This window comes from Pleurodeles waltl, chromosome 9, assembly GCF_031143425.1.
Source record: "Pleurodeles waltl isolate 20211129_DDA chromosome 9, aPleWal1.hap1.20221129, whole genome shotgun sequence".
Classification (NCBI taxonomy): domain Eukaryota; kingdom Metazoa; phylum Chordata; class Amphibia; order Caudata; family Salamandridae; genus Pleurodeles; species Pleurodeles waltl.
In genome coordinates, this window is record NC_090448.1 from 1,090,309,273 (window position 1) to 1,090,325,459 (window position 16,187).

The window sequence follows — 16,187 nt, forward strand, 5'->3', positions numbered from 1 at the left end:
GAATGGGCTGCTAGATAAATGTTTGTGAGTTATTGTTAAACTGTACTATCATTTGCTTGGCTATGAGAATAGTGATCTGAGTGTCAGGTTAGCAAATGGCAGTTTGGTGAAGTGGGTGTCAAGGCAACAGGCCTTCTCCATCTATGGACCCAGGATCTCGAACGACATCCCAATACCCAGCAGGACCACCTTCAACCCTGCTCTAATTTAGGAAAGAACTGAAGACTCACCTCTTTAAAGAACACTACATTGTGATGCAGTAACAGTCCACTTTCAGTCTTAGAAACCAGCTTCCCCTCCACTCACACATTGACTCGCTTGGCCTTGGACCCAGTATAGCGGTCCGCTGTCTATCAGCAAGATTGACGCTACATCAATAACACATATATACATACTGAATAGCATGCTGGATAACTAGATTTGTGGAAAGGTGTACATGCAGATGGCTGTGGAGATGATGTCTGAACGTAGGCGGTTTGTGTATTTGGTGAATGAGAGAATGTGAGGGGATGAAGGGCCAGATGTACTAAAGGTCAGATGTCACACTAGAGTCTGTGTTGTTGCACACCGAACTGGCCTTCATTGTGCGATCTAACTGATGACTAATCAGTCGCTTTGTAAAATGTGGACTCACATGAGGTGGCTACATATTTAATTTTAGAAGGCTGGTTATGATCCGCTCTGAAGGCCCACAAGCGCAAGACTGGAGGCCTGCAATAGAGAGCAGATCTCTGTCCCTGTGGTGGCATACTTAGAAGAGAAATAGTTTCGAAAAGCTCCCTAGGTTTCCTCAAGAGACAGTTGGGGGGCATGCAGTGGAACACAGTCTGCTACCCCTGAGGATTGCACTCACAGTTCCCAAAGGAAAGCTATCCCCCAGTGACAGGTTTTGGTTTGCAAATCAGTTAACAATCCCGCTTGAGGTCGGTAACACTTCAGTAGCTTGCAACACAATTGCAGTCAGAAACCACAAACAGGGTGGGGACGCCCCCATAATCCCTTTAGTGAGTTAGAAGGTCTTTCCTGACTCACAAAACGTTTTGGCATATTGAAAAATTACGTTTTGCAGTTACAAATGCTATGTTTTTGCCCATCACAGGCTTTCTGACCGCAAATCACCTATGTATGTCGGCCCCATAGTTAGCTGTTTGCATGTCCTTGAATTGTTGCAATGACATTCTATTTAGGGTCACAGAAACTATTTGCTTCTACTGAAGATTTATTACAAAATCCTTGAACGTTTTACAATGGCAATCTATCGCAATGGCACTGAAACCATAAAATGTTCCTGGATTGTATTGTAAAGTGATGTAAATGCTCCCCAGCCCTTCTCCTACATGCATTCGACTTTTAATCAGTGGATTACGATGAAAGGATGCCTCATGTGTAGCAATGTTACTTGCTGTGCTGTAGTGGGCCCATGTACAGGTTACAAACTTACAATTTTGGAGCAAGGCAGAGTCTGTCCCTTTCTTACCATAAAATTCCTCAGTTTTCTTAGACAATGATAAGTGCATTTCTCAATGTCATGCATTACTTTTGATGGTCTGGCTTGACAGAGTAGATGTCACCAGTTATGTGAGCATTATTAAAGAGGGGCTTTGGCTTCACCCACATGTTGGGAGCCAGGAGTACATGTTTAGGTTGGGCAGAAGTTGTGTGGTTCCACAAAAAAGTGATTACCCAGCCGGAATTGGACTTTCAGGTACACACACACAGACACACGCACACCAACAAAACATTATAATGCTATTAAATTGGCTTAGATAACTAGAAAATATATGTTATTTTCTCTGGAAACTTCACAGATGAAGAGAAGGGCAGTCATTAATCTACATGGATTTTAAGTCTGGTGTGGCAATGCAAATTTCACCTGACCTTTCAACCTACAGCAATATTATTTTATAGTTCTTTGCTATGTACACATCCATTTCCATGATATTTACTTGTAAATCTTCACATTACCATACAACATTCTTTTAAAGCCAGACCTATTGGCATTGCCACTGCTTGTTGTTTAGGGTATTATCCCTGACCAAGTTCAAAGAGCATTCGAGGTATTTAGTTTAAACATTTTTTATTGTAGCAGGAGGATCTTTAACAGGAGGTGCTATTTTTCGAAGAGTATCATGTGTAGAGTCACGCTCAGGCAGCTAAAAGAAATTAGAAAGCATTTGAAAGGGCACCATGTCATAAGGAGAGTACCAGAAAGGAAACCGAATTGCTGGATTTGCATATTATACATATTTATTTTATATTTATGTAAACTTTCAGGCACAGGGAGATGACTTGATTTTCCCAGACTCAAGTGACTTTTTAAGTCCTATGACAAATCAGGCATTTAGAGTAATCTAGCCTCTGGAGTGCCTCACCTCCTGGCTAATGTACTCCTGTATCAGCACCCTCTCCTTGTCTGAACAATAAATATTATTTTTTTAAACTGCAGTATTTTAACGGTGAAAACCAAACCTAAGGCACAATAAAGGTGCCGTGTAGTGAACAAAACTCACTCCCCTTGGCACAGCACAGCATCGCTAACAATCACCAACAATAGGAATTCTAGAATATTGCATTGTTTGACGATGCCAGCTGGGGTTTAAGACCTATTGTGAGATTGTTCATAGGATGGCCACTTTAGGAGCATAGCATACAAATCCTTTAGGTACTGCCTGGACTAGATACAAGTAAAGCGTCGGCTGTGACTCATCTTTCAACATCCCTGTCCTGTACTGAAAGAGGTGCGCCAACCACCTGCCTGATTGGCACTTGCTGCTCCAAACCATCCCCTTCTCTACCCGTGGTACACACAGGACCCGGCACGTAAAGGGTGCTTTTACACTGCTTCTCCGGCTAATGGTTTTGGAGGTGCAATGTCCATATCCCTGTGTTTATTTAAAATGAACCTGAATGATTTATTTTTAAACTGATTTTATTGATGGTTTTAGCATAATACTTAAAAATCAGTACTTCAAAACATTGCCCTTAGCCCCCCTCACTCCCCTCCCGTGCCGCTACCCCTGCTAGACTTGTATCCTGTCGTGTATGATCTGTGTAAGTGCATGCGTTTATCTACATTTGTGCTAAGTGGATGCGGTAGCCTTACTAGTCAAGCTTCCCCAAGGGGCAGTTCCTTACTCTGTTCTAGGAGGTGTCTGTTCCTGGTGGGTGGTAGGTGGTAGAGCTCTCGAGGTTCATTGAGGGATAGCCTATTCTTATCTTTCAGGGCTTCAACCAATTGTTCCCATATTCGCGTTAGATCCGGTGAACCCCTGCCAAGCCATGTCTCACTTTGTAAAACTAAACTCCCATATTCTAACGCTCCAGTTCCTTCTTCCAGCTAGCTAGCCCGGGGCCTGAGGGACTTTCCAGTTTCGGTAGATAGCAAACATTGTTTTTGCAATAATGGTTATGACCATCCGAGCGAGGGATGGCAGAAGGCTGATCGCGCTTATCTTCGGTACACTTGATGTTAAGATTACCTTTAGATGACCACAAACCTCTTTTTAGTATGCAAAGGTGAGTGTGTTGGATGCTGACTTCTACTAACCCCTACGTCGCCTCCTCTCTAAGCTAGAGGATATAAGATTATTGTCACTGGAGATTGTACATGCCTCTTGGTTCATAGACACACCACAGACAGTGCTTTCTGGGAAACATACAAGATGGCTCCATTCGCGGCATCCCCGCAGAGGGAAGAAAATCTGCTCCAGCACGCGGAGTTGCGATTTCAAACTATTCGGATGCACTGATTGGCACAGTTTGCAGCCCGCCTGCCAAGGAGTGTGAATAGAAGCAGGATCCCTACCGAGCTGGGAGAAGACCTGTATTGAAATAGACACGCATAGATCCTGCTGTGGCACTTCCTGAAAGCTGCCTGTGCCAGCATTTGCTTCTTGCTTTATACAACTTTACAGGATACAACCCACACTGGCCCTGCCCAGGTACTCTAGTAGCCTCCACTGACTAGCGCATCTCCACGCTAAGTGGCTTGGGTGCTGGAAGAACTGTCCCAAAGTCAAACTTATGGGTCTATGATCCTACTCTGCATGCAGGTGTCCAGCGCATGGTTTGCCTGCAGGCTAGCTGGATCCAGATAGCCTGAAGGAGTCCAGCGTGAGCCAGTGTGTGAACCCTCGAGCCTGTGGTCGAAAGCTGCAATAGCTGCTTTAAGTCAGATCACAGCCGTCCCTTCCAGGATATGAAACCCACAATTTATGTTATGATGCTTCATCTATGGTTCAGAGGGGTAACAGCTCTGTGCCTCTGAGTCCAGGCAGATAGAAATCCGACTAAAAAGTCACTAAGAACATATATATATGCTTTAGTCATCGAAAATTCACCATCCAAATATGAAGTGTGATTCTCCACCACAGAATATTGATGATTTAGAGTGTAAAAAACTGGTTCAAAGGCAAAGCTCCAGTGCCCAGTTACAAAGTGTGATGCGAGGGATTGAGTGTGCTCTGGCGTTATCACTGGGTTTTTGCTCTTACTGTATCCTTCTGTGGGACTTTAGATGCAGTGTGAGACTTTAATAATACACCTCTGTGTAAAGTGGATAGGCCCTTCACTCGGTGTTCGGGCCTGTTACTCCTGGGCTGGCCTGACCTAATGCCAGGCCTGTAACCTGTCCCAGTGGTGGCGAATGTACAAGTGATGTGCAGTGTAAAGTTGGAGGCTCTGTAAGGAGAGTGGGGCAACTCTGCGGGTTGATGAGTGCAATAAGGGCAGCCTGAGCTCAGTGGGTCTGCTTGCGTTTTGTGATGAACTTTAATACTCACTTGCTATGAGTCTCAGTATCATGTTTTTAGTTGTTAGATTTGTAGAAGCTGCTTTCTGCCTGCGCATCTTTTTTACATCTCCAAGCTGACGTGCAGGCAGTGACAAATATAGTGAAACATATGCACGCGTTCTGTGTACAACAACCTTACTCAGGAGGTTCTAATCTGCTAACTGGACTTACATGTGGGGCATTTAAAACCTTGCTATGTTAAACAATTCTGAGCCAGAATAGTCATAATGTCACTGACGTATCATTTACCGGGCTAAGAGGTTAATTCAATTACAGTCAGGTTAATTGGTGCTCGGATGGTGGGAAAGGGTGGGTAGGGTTCTCTTGGACTGGCTGGAGAGACAAGTGTATTATAATTACCTGTGAACACTGTTTTACCTTCTTGCACTGGTAGATTTCTAAAGAAGGGAAGACTTTCTTTTGCTCTCTCTCAATGGGACTTCGCAGCTAAGTGGTTTCACACCCAGGTTTGAGAGCCCATTGGCGTACACAGTCAGGAGGAACCAGCTTAGATGGGATGAACCAGATGTTGGATTTAACTGTGGATAGAGGAAAGTATAATTTTGTCTCACTCAAGAAATTGAAATTGAATGCCCAAATCATGGAGTGTGAAACCATTGGGTAGTAAGTAGAGCGGGTATAATCTGGTACAGTCTATCTTGGAAATGCAGGCCAGAAATGTCTCTAATAGAATAATCAATAGTTGCATTAAGGCTGCAGCTCTGCTTACATCTGGATGTTAACTTGAAGAAGACATGCAGATGAAGGATACAGAGCAAGAGATGGCACAGTTGCCTGGTGGGTTCTTACTGAGCACCGGCTTGTGGATGACCTCCACGAACCAGGAAAAGATATCAATTAGGAAGTGAGAAGGGAAACTTCCCTGTGCTTGCCATCAAAAGTATGAACTGGTGAGAGGTCAACTCTGGCCTAGCTGTCCTCCTAAGCAGAGGTCTGAGAACACCCCAGCACCGAGGCAAGAAACAGAGCCAGGCTAGGAACCAAACACAGCCCTGCAACAAACAACAAGGTGATAGAAGAAATTCTTGGAGAAATGCCTCAATTAATCTCAGCCACTGGCAATCACTTGGGCTACATTCCAGTAAATCGTTTTTGTCCAACCTGCTAATGTAGACAAAAACTTATGGGCTGGAATGCTAGCCAGAGTCATTGCTAGTGGTTGAGACTGATTGCAAGCATTCCTACATCAGACTTTGTGTGATTTATGTAATGCCCTAAGTGGCCGTGGGTTTCATCCAGAAGGGAGTCCCTTTCTCTGCCACTGAATCCAATCTATACTTCACTGACAAGGCGTATCAAGGTTGAAACCAGTCCGGGGTTGCTTGTGTTCCTTTCTGGAGTGGGCCTCGCCTGGCAGCTAGGGATGGACTGTCCCCATGAGGAGCCTCTGTTTAGAGTAGCAAAGTGGGAATAATATGATGGACTGGAAGGCTACCAAGAGCAATGGCCAGTGGTTTACACTATTTCCACGCACTCCTCCCATTACCTTTTCTGTGACCACAGTCAGTTGGAGCCCACAACAGAATGGGCGATGGGGGCTTTTCTGTTTGGGTCACGGCAGCCCAATCACCCGCTGGGAAATTGCACGGGTGGCAGTAAGGCATTTTTGGTCCTGTTGAGTAATAGACTCAAAGACAAGTGCAATATCCCACATTTGACCTGCAACTAGCATCAGATCCATTCCTTACTGGACTAACTCCTCACTCAGCCCAGACTTCATAACTCTCACCTGTAAAAGAAAACTGTTCTGTGCAGCTGTATCTCACTTGCCAAAAACAATTCAGCTACATTTCAGCTTTGTGCGCTCATTATCTTGCTTTGGTTACTGATAACTTTCTTAGAGCAGGCAGCAAAAATGTTCCTCAACTGTCTCGGAAAGCAGAGCTAACTCTCACATTTCTTGTCTGCAGAGCTGCCCTCACTGGTTACAGCCAGCGGAGATGTTACTTGCCACACTCTGCCAACTTTGAACAAGTCATCGCGCTTTGTTGTTAGGGTCGAGTGCACAAGCACGCTGGCCAGTTTTAATGTCTCTGTGGGCTTTTAACCACTCCCACTCTTGCTATTTGTTGCTTGTTGTGCTTGTTTTAAAAGCTTCATTTTTATTAGTGCATTTTGGGAAATGTCCTTTGTGTGCTAAATTCCCTCCCACAGGCGATTTCACTAATTGAACATTTTTCTTGGCCATCACACTATGTCACGCTTCCTCCTGTTACAGGGTGTAATGGCCCTTCTTCCATTTTCGGTTTGCCTTTCAACCCTGCCACAATCCTTTCTAGACATTCACGCAGGGAGCCAATAACTCTGGCGCTCACGCTCATGGCTGCGGTGGCTTTTTGAATCGGCTTGCTTATGGCAACTGCTTTACTTTTCATTTTCAATTTATGTGGCAGGAAAGGTCCAGTTAGGAATTTACAACACTAATAGCTCTAACTCGATCGAACGCGAGGCCCACTGCATTGCAAATGCTTATTTATTTTCAGCCATGCTGCACAGCAGTCGTGCTGCTGTACAGGATGGCTAAAAATACATTGATGTCACATAGGCGACATTGACTTTGCCAAAGCTTGTCGGCATGTCTTGCTGTCACAGACACAGCAGCCATGTCTACGGCAGCCCAGTGGGAAGTCACGCTCTTTCACTCATGTTGGCAGTCAGTCAGCGAACGTCAGCAGATCTTTTCAGTAATGACACGTAAAATGACGTTAGGGCCTGGTCACTTCCTGGTTAGCAGTGGGGGGGGTTATCAAAGACTGCCAGTGAGTACAAAATGAGATGAACGACACGAGCTCAGTATTATATTGCACTTTATAATTTCTAAGATCTTGAGAAACGTTTTAACACCTTTATCTGTGCACAGACATCTAGGTGCATGCCTAGTTTAATTACACTGCAGATAATATCACCCACTCTAATCAAAAACGTGATCAAATGAGTCAATACCCTTCGAGGAAGGAAGTAACGAACACATTTTGCCCCATGAATAATGCACTGAATGAAGCACAATGACTGATCTAGGATTTTAGAGCAATTTTCAAACATATTTTCAGAAAACAAACACAAATACATGACTTGTAAACCACCTTTGGTCTGAATTACATCAGCTGGTCGTACATCTCATTTGAAAGCGCACAGAGGTGAGTTATTTAGCAGTAAGCACTCTAAAAATTAAGGGGCATGCTTAAGAGCCCCTAACCTCACCTTAGAGCCACCATAGCGTCATTTGTTTGATGCTAGGGCGCGCTAAAGTGGCTTTTACCACGCGCCTTATTTACAAAATGGCGCAATGCATGAATTGCACAATACTGTAAATCCTTGGCCACATTATGCATAATGTTTGTAAAGGGGGGCCATTCGGCGCTGGGAGGCCCGCTCAGATGGCGAAGTGAAATTGAACAGATTTCACTGTGCCATTTTGACGCTACAGTAGCAAAGTGCAAGGAGGTCTATATGTTTCTATGGGAGAGTCATTTTAACTCCTCCTGTGAGCAGACTTTAAAAATGACGCCAAAAATTGCGTAGTGAGATCTGTTAAATTTCACTGTCCCATTTTTGCAGGCCTCCTAGCGTAGGAATGCCCCCTTGCATACATTATGCCTGGCCCAGGCATAATGTGGTGCAAGGGTTCACAAAGTGGCGCAATGAGTGCATTGCACCACTTTGTACATATGGTGCAGGGAAAAAGCCACATTAGCACCACCTTAGCATAACAAAAAATGACGCTATGCCGTGGCTAAGGTGGCGCTAGGGTCTCTTAAGTACGCCCCTTTATGGGGTAACTTACGCTTTTACACCTTTATTAGGGCACGCCATTTTCTAATTTGTGACAGATTTTCATAATTTAAGGTTTTTTCAGTAAGCAGACCAGGGTGTTTACTGGCAATCCTCCCATTTATGTTCTGTACTATTTCTGAAGCAGCAGTTCAAAAACACTGTCAATTCCACCACAGATCTGGGGACAAGGTGGCAGAGATTGTCTTCAGTTTTGACTGGAAAGTTTCTTTCGCACTCAACTGCAAGAGGCATTTTAAACTATTCTATAGCAGAGTGATATATGACTAACAAGAAAACAAACTCTAGAGTCCCTGTAAAAAGATGTTGAACAGACATCTGCCATAGTCGTGGCAGCTGTAAAGACAGGAAAAGAAGAGGAGAATAGCATACAAGGAATCAACTAATGCAAACGAGCAGTACGGAATGCAATCCCTTAAAAACATAAATTAGTGAATACCGAAACAAAAACATGTTGAAAATCATGGAAATCAGATGAGTGCCAGTGCTGTATATCTTGGGCGGCCCCTGATGAGGGCAGGTGGAAGGATCATCATTGCAAGGGGCAGGGCAGATGGGGGGGCTTCAAGAGTCGCAAACGCCAAAGGCCTTCGTTGGTCTCTCCATTATGGGGCTACCTGTTGCTCAGTCAGGGGGTTTGTTCAGGACTGGACTGGGAATAAAATCCAGCCCTGTTAAACTGCTCCAATCAACACCACACTGCCGGAGGCCAGAACTAGAATGGGGCACTGCGGCATGCTTCAGTAGTGGCAGCTTATCCTGCTCCGAAATCAGCCCCTCGGCCTGCAGCCCGCCGGGAAAATGCCAAAGTGCCAGAATGGCCAACCCGGCATCTTTCATCCTCTCTGACACTGTCTCTCCTCTGACGTGATGCAGGATGATGTCACACGGGGCACGACTTCATTCCAAAGATATATCAACAATATTGAGTGGAGGCCTGACGACACAAAGCTTAATGCACAAATTAATAAAAACCCTTTCCTCTAAAAATGCAAAGGCACGGCGGGGGGGTGAATGGGGGGGGGGGGGGGGCAGGACAAGAGAATAGGAAAGAAGAAAAGGGGCTGGAGTAATGAAGAAAGAGGGAAGGAAGGCGTGAGGTTATACGTAGGATTAGAGATAGCAGGGGATAGTAATAGTGGGGGTACTACGGTATGCACAGGGGCAGAAGTACTAACGTACTGAAGTACTAAGCTAGAGGAAGTGCTAAATCTACTAGATTTGGTCAGAGATAGCAGCCTAGGGTATAGTCTGGAGTGGAGGTACTACATATATGTATCAAAGAGGTACTAGGATATTGCTAGATGTACTAGTGTATAATTAGGGATAGAGCCACTAACTTATAAGCAGGAGTAAAGGTGCTAAGTTTCGGTAGAAGTACTAGGATATGCACAGATGCAGAAGCACTATGGTACTAAGGTACCGAAGTACTATGCTATAGAAATTGTTAGATCTACTAGGTATGAACAGAGATAGCGGTCTAGAGTGTGGTCCGGTATAGAAGTATTACAAATAGGTCGGCCAAGAGGTAGTAAAGGGTTGGTAGAGGTACTGGGGTATAAGGAGTGGTAGAGCTTGTTTCTAGAATACAGACAGGAGAAAAGGTGCTCGGTTTGAGTAGTGGTACTAGACTATAGGTAGCGGTAAGATACAGCAGAGAGGGACGATGGGTGAGGAAACTACTTGGGTATTTTAAGAGAGATGAAGAGAGGAAGACAGACAAGAGCTGAGGGTTAGGGGTGCCCTTCCCACCCTCCACAAGCGTGGGTACCTCTGTGACTTAGAAACAATAAGTGCAGGCACCCTAAGGGCACAGAGGCAGGGCCACCTTAATGCAAAAAAGTGATGGAAAACAATAGCGAATGGGGGTGGTTCCCGTTAAAGGGAATCTTTGTCATACAGTTAAAAATGATTGCAGGGAACTTTTTTTTAGATGAATATCAAACACTAGCAAGTATTCAAAACCCCGAGACTACGGTTTGGAGAAACAGGTCCGCATAGAAGTGTTGCCCAGTATCGATGTTTTTCATCAGAATCACATTGTGATCCTTCATTCATTTCCAGCACTGCAGAGGTCAGGAATTGACCATGTGGTGTTGGTCATAAAACTGAATAAAGAGCCATTCAGTGGTCAAACCAATTGCAACTGATCTGTTGTGAGATTTTAAATGCCCCTGACTAGCTTGACTTCAACTGCAACAACATACAGCGCTTCTTTACACATTCTTGATCTGGATGTGGATCGCACAGTAGACATGGCCCAATGTCTTCTACTGGACACCTTCCAATATCAAGAGACCTGACTGATCTTCACCTCTGTTAACTGCAGATGGCCTCTAGTGTACATCTCAGGTGAGGTGGTGGTAGGTTGTCTGGATATTTATCTGTCTGATATCTCAAAGGGTGTGGTGGTACTCAGTGCCCTGCTTCCACTGACCTACTGAACAATGTGCTGAGGTAGATGAGATACAGATACCAAGATAGAAGTGTGTTACTGTTATGTGGTTACTGAAACACTGCGTGTAATTGATTTGAGGTAGCCAAAGGATTGGTCTGTACAGTACTACATCATGATACTTCTCTCTGAAGGCCTGGAGGGAAGCGCGTGGTCTTCGCTTTGCTGAACTTGAAATACTCACACTGTGAAACGTTGAGTCGATAAAGATAGCAGCATCTTAGAAAATACCTTCTGTATTTTGTGAAGCTTGCATTTTTGGTGCATATTATTGTATGCATCATCCCAGCAGTTCCTTACATCCCAAGATAACTGAAAATGGAGCGGAGGTGACACAACAACGTATCACGTGCCCAGTAACCCCGTCTCTTTTGGGTGAGGATTTAGATCGCCCTCTGCAGTCACTCCCAGTGTCCGGGTCCTCCTCAGAGGTGAGGTCAATGCCTCAGACCCGTTTTTCTTGCTGAATCTCCCATGTTCATTTCTGATATGCTCTCCTTGATTAGGTACCATAATTCTATTCGAAGACAAAACATTGTGCTACAAAAATATCACAGCCAGAATATCGACTAGCAAAATATTGATAAGGTAAATATGTATAGGTAGGTAGAGGTTTGCTGCTGGTACTTGGGGAGGTAATGTCAATGTGTGCCTCTTGGTTACTCTGCAATGTTTCAACCCACTTGGATGAAAGTAATGTCGACCCATCAGCGGTTCGCACTTCTCGAGAAGTACATGCGTCGACCCTTGTCACAATGAGGTCAAATGATTGAATATTCCCCTCAATGAAGGGCAACGTGCTCCGAAATGGATTGGGCATGTGACTTATAAGCCTTATTTCAAACACCGCGTTTCATGGATCATGAGTTACAGATATGAATGCTATATTGATTTCTTTGCATGCATAGAAAATGAATAGACTACCAGTGATTTAATCGTAGACTCAGACAGAATAGGCAGGTTTAATGGAATTCTGATGTTTTGAATAATTAAAGAAATAGTTGATTTGCTATGAACTAATGTATCATCGTAGACAGTAAAAAATTACCAATAACAGTTTTGCGGTTCTTCAGAAAAGGTATGTACAACATCAAGTAAGTACTTCTTTCAGATTGCAGGCAGCTCACTCATTCCACTATTTACGCAGCAGAATACTTTTGTGCTTGATATTCTGCAGTGCTTAATTTGTAAGTAAAAAGGTGCCGGTGCCGCTGCCCAAAGCCCTCCTCTTAAATTCGCGGCTGCAGCATTTAAATGAGCGAGCACAGAATACTGAGGCGGCGTAATCCTGAAGCCATCTCGGGCCTCTTCAGTACATATAAAGCCCCACCCCGCCTCTTCAGCTCACTCTGGCAGCTTTCTACTTTCTTCCTTTGTGACGCTTGTTTGTTTTTCCCTTCATCCGTCTTTCCCACATGTGTCTTTTGCTCGCAGCAAATGCTTGAGGCAGAATAATAAGCCCCGGCCCTCAAAAATAAGCGCCGGTGCTCAGCACCGGAAACACCAAGCTCAAATTAAGCACTGATATTCTGACATACACCCCTCCCAGACACACTTGTTCAGAACTAGGTTCCAGCAATATTTTGTATTGAGGGTCCATAAATGTCCATTAGTGGATTTCTGTTAACATTCTAGCTGTTCATTAGAACTCCGTGGTGAAACTACGCGACACCACCAGGAAATGAAGTGCTTGATGTCTGGAGTACTTATTTTATTCAGACATTCGTTTTACATAGATGAGGAAGATATGTTTACATTTTTTATATTTTTGAATTTACAGAAATTTGTCATCATTTTAGCTTCAGGAGCACGCACTAATCAGAGTTTCCCTGACAAATTGAAGACAGGAACAATTTTTCTCTGAAAACAAGTTTATCAAATCCCAGCAGGCGATCACCATTAGTAATATAGGACCATCAATAAATTAATTCATATTGTGACTTTCTAAAAACACTGTCTACCAAACAATTGTGTGAATTTCTCCCCTAATTTCAACGGTCTGATTTATATTAGAAATATGAGCAATATTATCCAAGGCGGAGGCACTCCCAGGTGTTATTGACCCGGGTGGATTAAGGACCTAACTTGTCTTGAACATTCTGACTCCAATAACTACATTGGATTGTCTTCCCATTTCTATAATGTTGCTTATGAAAAAGAAAGAGAAAATAGTGTTAATCTAACAATTCATTCATCACATTTCTTAATGCTGGTTACCCCTATACTGTTGAAACAGTGCACCTCATCCTGATTAGGCAGAGTCATTTTTTACATGAATGTTATCTTGAATAAACCCTTATTACTGTGGTTGTGTATTCCGTAAATATTTATGTGCACATGTTTCATGTAATTTAAACCTTGCAGACAAATTCAGGCAGAACAAATCTTGCGGAACTGTGTGGATATAGGTCACACCTTGATGTGTTGAACGTGTGCCTCATTACTTTAGAAACTACATGGAACATACATAGAGCAAGCATCTTGTGTTTTCTACGTAAGAGAAAACTTTACAAAGGGAATCATCCAAGCAAATTTGCCATATATATTGCAAAAAAAATATCACCCATTTAGTTTGGAAAACAATTGCAGTTCTGCCCACCACTTCCTAAGCTAAAACCTGAGGAGCTGAAAATCCAACTCTGAAGCAGAGTTAAGGGTGCCTCCAATCTTACCCATACTCCAGTGCCATGAAAAAGTCTCACAACAAAATGTACCATTTTTTAAAACAAGAGGTAATTATTTAGGTGTGTATTTTCTTGGATGGTGTTTGGTGGATACGGGAAGACAAGAAAGGACATAGAGAGGAAGAACATCAGCCTTCGGCCTCTCTCAAATGGTGCAGGTGGTTCTCTGAAACCAGAAACACAGTTAGCCTGCCACTCAGTTTTGAGTGATCCATGTAACATGACTAATAATAAAAGGAAGTAGCTCTCGGATGTTGCTCTGATGTTCTTAGAGGGCTTCAGTGACACAAGTCCTGCCATAGCCTAAGCATCCTGTTTGTTTAACTGTTTACAAGAGTGGAGAAGTGTGGCATGATGATTAGAGTGGCAGACCCTGATGCAGAGATCTGGCCCAGGACCAGCGTTCAATTCCTGCCTCCGGCCTCCGCAGGTCGTGGGCTCAATTCCCTTGGACCAGATAATTCTTGCCTGGCTGTCTAATCTAATTAATGGGTCCAACTCTGGGCAATAGCTTGCTTAATCTCCACAATGGCCCTGACAGCATTTGGATGCCTGGCTTCACCCTGGGGGTTGCCCAGGAGTGGGCCCCTCACAGGGAAAAGCCAGGAGGGGTTCCACAGTGGTATGCATACAGCGCCTGTAGTGCGCTATACAAGTGCAAAGTTTTCAGGTAAAACTCAATTATATTAGTTTTCAATAGAATAAAAGTGGACTTACCAAATTTCTTGCTTCAAAAACGTTTCAAGCTCGAAACCCAAGAAGCACGGCTCAGCACAGAAGCGTGGAAATGAACTGGAGGCGCTGGGCGTCAGGCTACCTTTGCCCTTCTGCAATTTTTAATTCCTCTTCCAGGATCTGAACGACCTTTGAGTCTTATAATAGTCAGAAGGCATTTACAACTCACAGGCAAACCCTTTACCTGGTGACAAGGAGTGACCTACTAAAGTCAGGGGATAAAGGTTGCTAGGGATGAAACACTCACCGTTCTCATTACTGCCCAAACTATAAACATGAGTCAGGTCCACAGAGCAGCATCTGCAGTGCCCAGGTGTAAATGGCAGAGGATAGTCTGCTGGCAACATGGGTGTGTCCTGATAAATCACAGTTATCAAGTCACTCCCCAACTCATCAGATCTCAGAAGATGTACAAGTTAGTGCTTTCTTACTTTTACCACATATTACATTAGCATTTCTGTGCTACCTGTAAAAACAGAAATCACATACATTGTAACGAACGAAGGGCCAGATTTACCAGAAACGGGTGCAGCGCGGCGCTGTGCCAAAATTGGCAGCGCCACGCTGCATCAGTTCTGAAATGCAGGGATGCGCCATATTTACAAAACGGTGCACCCCTGTGTTTCCCCTAGCGCTGGCACTAAATTTAGCTGACAACGCAGGCATCCTTGCACCAAAGTGCAAGGGTGTCTGCGTTGAAGGGAATTATTGTTTATGTGCAGGAAGGTTACCCTTCCTGCACATAAACAATCTACAAGGGTGATTTGGCACTTCTATGTGTGCTGCAGAATGCAGCGCACATAGAAGTAGCAAATCAGCATTATTGAATGATTGTTTATGTGCAGGAAGGGAGCCCTTCCTGCACCTAAACTATAATTCATGAAGTTTTGCTCCTCTATGTGTGCTGTAGAAAACACCACACATGGAAAAAGCTAAAACCAATGATAAATAAAAGTTTTTCCCCTCGTTGGGCTTTACTAACACCACCCCTGGGGTGGCGTTAGTTTTTGGCGCTGCCCCAGATTCATGAATTTTTGTAAATCTGGGTCAGCGTCAAAAGTAATGGGTGTTGCGGTGGAGTGCCCACAGCAACACCCATTGCACACACCTCTGCCTCAGAAAACTGCATCAGAGAGTCCCATATTTACAAGGCGGCCTTAAGCTTGTAAATATGGTGCAGTGCACAGGGCTACCAGAGCGTCACAAAATGTGACGCTCCAGTAGCACCAAGGGCTTGTAAATATGCCCCATAGTACTCATATACATGCTCAACAGTGAAAAGTGCATACCTTGCCCTGCAGAATTGTGTAATTCATCCACATGTAGTGTAAAGTGTATGTAGGAAAATGGGCAGTTTTGGTGATCTAGGTGGTCATTATCTGCCATAAAATTATTTGAGTCAGTGAGTTGGATCACTTATAAGCTAAGAAAGTTGAAACAGATTTCTGGTCTGTCTTATATGTGGTGCTAATAAGTGCTGGTGGTTGCAGGTTGTGGGTACTGCCACTCATGCTTTGGGGTTAGGATTTATGTATCAACTCACTTTTCCCAATCCAGAGCAAAAAGACAAAAAGGGAGAAAGAAGGAGGAAGAGAAAGGGCCCAAGTGATGCAGCAGGGAATAAAAAGGAACTCACAAGACTGAGATAAAGAAACACAAAGTTTAGGGTGATGGAAGAAAGAGGCATGAGGTGGAATGAAGACCAGCA

At 44.0% G+C, this 16,187-nt stretch overlaps 1 protein-coding gene across 1 annotated transcript in view; it reads right to left on the reverse strand.

The window, feature by feature from the left end:
- Nucleotides 1-14,569, reverse strand: part of SPTBN5 (spectrin beta, non-erythrocytic 5) — a 1,780,873-nt gene extending 1,766,304 nt beyond the window's left edge. Inside the window, exon 1 of the mRNA XM_069208774.1 lies at nucleotides 14,462-14,569. The gene's annotated coding sequence lies outside the window, so the exon portion shown is untranslated. The remainder of the gene's footprint in view (nucleotides 1-14,461) is intronic.
- Nucleotides 14,570-16,187: the final 1,618 nt, after the last annotated feature.